At 46.8% G+C, this 4,412-nt stretch overlaps 1 pseudogene; it reads right to left on the minus strand.

The window, feature by feature from the left end:
- Positions 1 to 3,375: 3,375 nt before the first annotated feature.
- On the minus strand, positions 3,376 to 4,195 carry LOC116644811 (annotated as a pseudogene).
- Positions 4,196 to 4,412: the final 217 nt, after the last annotated feature.

Genomic DNA, 4,412 nt, shown 5'->3' on the forward strand with positions numbered 1-4,412 from the left:
GTGACATTTCCTCAGCTCCATATGAATAGGCTGTTAGCCCGATGATACAAAGAGCAAGACAAGTAATAGACTGTCAGTAAGATAACTACTCCCATCTGTGAACATACACAAGACACTGCTGTAAAAATACAATGATTTTTCACAGGACTTTTCTGTAGATTGAAGATTGAAAGTTTCGGTGGTGGTCCAGAAGTTACTTAACCTTCCAGTGCTGCGTTAAATACTAATCTTCATGTGAACCAAAGGTGGGAGGAGGATGTACTATGTTAAAAGAGGGCGTGAAGGGAGAGAAATGGGGAAAGGAGGCATGAGTCTTCAATAGCAGAGGTTGCAGACGTCGCCGAGGCAAAGCAGGAAATGTAAATGCTAAAAGCACTCAGGGGTGAGAAAAAAAAACAAGACTCTCACTGTCTCTTTGTTCTCCCACTTTTGAGTAAAGATGTGGGTAGGCACAGAAATTTTTCTGCTAAAGGATAAAAAGCTGCTCAACCTAATGACATTAAAATGTCAAGTGCTAATTGACATTTTCCCTCAGTGTGAGGGAGGTCAGGGGACACCGAGTAGACTCTGGTGACCTGACATGGGCAGCTACCACCCAGCTCCATCAATTGCTACCAGCATTCAATGTGGGCCTCATGCCAGATAGTCTCAATTTTTAAAAGTTAGAAATCTGGATTTTTTTTTTTAGGTGAAATATCCCAATTTTTAATATTGGAAATGAATTCAATATTTTTGGTAAACATTCTGTTGGCATATTATGTTTCTGCAGTTATCAGGCAGTGGGCCGTGAGTTTACGGTATGCTGAATGGACGGGATAAAAAGCTGTTGCAGTGAAAAAGTGGGAGAAAAGCAAGGAGCTATCTGATAGTAGGTAAGGTGAGGAGATGGGAAAGAAGGGGGAAATGGAAGAAAAGACCAAGATGGTGGGATGGAAAGATTAAAAAAAAAAAAATAGGGGGCACCTGGGTGGCTCAGTCGTTAGGCGTCTTCCTTCGGCTCAGGTCATGATCCTGGGGTCCTGGGATCGAGCCCCACGTCGGGCTCCCTGCTCCGTGGGAAGCCTGCTTCTCCCTCTCCCACTCCCCCTGCTTGTGTTCCCTCTCTCGCTGTGTCTCTCTCTGTCAAATAAATAAAATCTTAAAATAAAATAAAATAAAATAAAATAGGTAGAAAGGAAAAAAATGTTGAAGAATGTGATCAAGAAGAGATTGGGAGGAAGAAGGTACAAAAGGTGGGAGAAGAATGTGTGAAAGGGGAGGAGATTTGAAGAGGTAGGAAGCAGCAGGGCTGCTCTAGGCAGAGCGCTGGGGTTTGGAACCATCCCCCAGAGACACGGGATTTTGCTGGCACTACAGGGGGAACAAGAAAGAGCTCCACCCGGTAAAGGGGAAGCCCAGCTTCTCAGCCTCTGGCCATCGCTGTCTTTTGAGAGTCACACTGAAAGAGGACTTCGACTACTTCCGTTTGGACTTCAGTCTCTACTTTCCAATTGATTAAGTTCTTCTTTCCAGCTTCTCTCTTAACTCAGGCAAAAGACCCCGTGGGCAGAGCGGGGGACTGACACTATCCCCTCCAGCAATAAGAGCTGCCCTGAGCCAGCAAGACCCCAAGGCAATGAGCCACCTGACCTCGGCTGTCTACCAACCTTTGTCCCACATTTTCCCCCTATAAACCTGGAGGCTTTTTCAGCACTTTGGAGATAATCTTTGAGATGTTAGTCCATGTTGGCCTCACGGAAATGAATTCCTTTCTTGTTTCACCACGACTCGTGTCTCTGCCTTTGGATTTTGTCAGTGGCAAGTGGCTGAACCTGGTCTGTTTGGGACCCCCGAAGCCGGGTGCTCTTGTACGTAGGGGTCCCAGCTACAAAATGACCCAGACCCCCACTTTTCTACAGCTGTAGGAAGTCTAGGACCCTGACCCAGGAAGTGCCACCCGGGTCAGTCAGTATCCCCAATTGATACCCAAGGTCAGTATCACCTCTCGCTTCTTCCTCTCACTACTTCCTGTAAGCATCCAGCCTCTTCAGCCCCTCCCTCCCTTTACAAACTAACACTGGGGTAGGGGTCAACTCAGCTTCAGCAGAGGCTTGAACCATGGATAGGCCAGTCAAGAAGAGGAATTACAGGGGAGCCTGCGTGGCTCGGTCGGTTAAGCATCTGAGTCTTGATTTTGGCTCAGGTCATGATCTCAGGGCCATGGGATCAAGTCCCGCATTGGGCTCCATGCTCAGTATGGAGTCTGCTTAAGATTCTCTCCCTCTCTCTCTGCCCCTCCCCACCACCCCTCATGTGTGCACCCTCTCTCTCTCAAAAAAAAAGGAATTATAGCCCAGAGCAGGGACATGGTAGAATTCTATATCAAAGGTAACTGTTCCTAAAATGATTTCAGTCTCAGGGGACCCACTCTGGACATTTCTCATCTCTCTGCTCAAGGAAGACACCCTTTCTTTTCGTTGTGGTCAGCAACAGAACACCTCTTTGATCAGCCTCTCAGTTCAGATTCTGCCTTAATTTCACGTAATCAATGGATATGTTGCAGAGTTTTGTCTTACAAAAGAGCAATACTCTTCCAAATTAATGATACAATCATACCCTAAAGCAAAAACAAAGGAAGGATGGAAGGAAGGAAGGATGGAAGGAAGGAAGGAAGGAAGGTGGGAGGGAGGGAAAGAGAGAAGGAAGGAGGGAGGGAAAGAAGGAAGGAGGGAGGGAAGGGAGGAAGGTACGAAGGAGAGAAGGAGGGAAAGAAGGAGTTACTGTCACCTTCCTCAAGGACAGAGAGTGGTTTCCTCCTCCGCCAGGCCATAACGTCCCATGGCTGTTATAGCGTGAATGGCACTCCAGCTCTCCTCAAGGCCTACACAGATCATTTCTTCTTCTTCTTCTTTTTTTTTTTTAAAGACTTACTTATTTTGAGAGAGAGTGCAAGTTCCCGCACGCACAAGCATGAGCAGGAGGGGCAGCAGGAGAGGGAGAGAGAATCCCAAGCAGACTTTGTACTGAGCATGGAGCCCAATGTGGGGCTTGATCTCATGACCCCGAGATCCCAACCTGAGCTGAAACCACGAGTCAGATGCTCAACCGACTGTTGCCACCCAGGTGCCCTCCTCTCTCTCTCTCTCGCTCTTTTTTTTAAAGATTTTATTTATTTATTTGACAGAGAGAGACACAGCGAGAGAGGGAACATAAGCCCGGGGAGAGGGAGAGGGAGAAGCAAGCTTCCTGCTGAGCAGAGAGCCCGATGGCTAGATCCCAGGACGCTGGGGTCATGACCTGAGCTGAAGGTAGTTGCTTAACGACTGAGCCACCCAGGCGCCCCTCTCTCTCTTTTTTAAATGGATCTGTTACTTAACTAGGTTCTTTCTAAGAAATTTAGAACACCAGTTTGTGAGGATAAACTCCATTTGTAAGAGAAAACACAGAGCAGAAATAGCCTCAAAGCTGAGGAACAGCTTTGATTTTTGGCAGAATTTGTGAGTCCACAGCTTCCTGATCAACCTGGCACTGCTCTGTAATTTCACATTTCTCCTTTTCCATGTTGAAGAACTCACCTTCCTTGTGTGTAGGTTTACATGGCTTCTTCTTCTTGAAGTAAGCATCAGTGAGATGTTTTGGTGGGGGTGGCGATGACAAATTTCTGGTGTGTTCTATGCAGAGGATTGAGGGCCAGGGGTCTGGTCACAAGTAACAAGCCACAGCTCAGCTGCTTTAGGAAAACCACCCTCTTGCTTCTGTGGCACCCAGTGAGGATGATCAAAATGGTCCCAGGAGTGACACCAGCTCACAGTTTTCTCACATGCTGACTGAAAGGTTTTTTGCGTGGCTCAACAGCTTTTGAGACACATCTTCAGTAGGATGATACCTAGGCATTGTGCAAAGTTTAACCATCTGGGTACCACCATTCTTGTCACCACCAACTGGTTTTGTGACAATAGCAAGAACCTTCTCCTTTTTCTTTTCAACCCTGGATTTAGCTGCTATTTCCTCTTGCACAGAGCTCTTCTGGAATACACACCCAGTGGGGAATATCTGAGGTTCCCTGGGACTGAGACAGGGTATCGGCTGCAGTGGGCCTTCCCCTTCTTTGGTATTTTAGCCTGGAGGTTACTGTCATAACCTTGCCACCAGCATCGGCCTTCTTGGCTTCATGTTTCTTCTTAGTATCCAGCTTCTCAGCTTTTTCACCCACCATCTTGCAAGATGGAAAAGAGCCATTTCCTATTTTTCTTACTCACCTGTGTAGCCTTGGAAAAAGGGCTTCCCTGAAGGTAACTTGGGTGTTTCCCTGTTCTTTGCCATCTGAAAGAGATCAATACCTTCTTCACCTTACCTTGTTTGTAGAATACAGTCAGGATTTGTGTTTGCGTGTTCTGTTTCTCAGTTGAAAGGCTGAGGATGAAAGTTGAGGA

Source organism: Phoca vitulina, unplaced genomic scaffold (genome assembly GCF_004348235.1).
Source record: "Phoca vitulina isolate PV1807 unplaced genomic scaffold, GSC_HSeal_1.0 scaffold31, whole genome shotgun sequence".
NCBI lineage: Eukaryota > Metazoa > Chordata > Mammalia > Carnivora > Phocidae > Phoca > Phoca vitulina.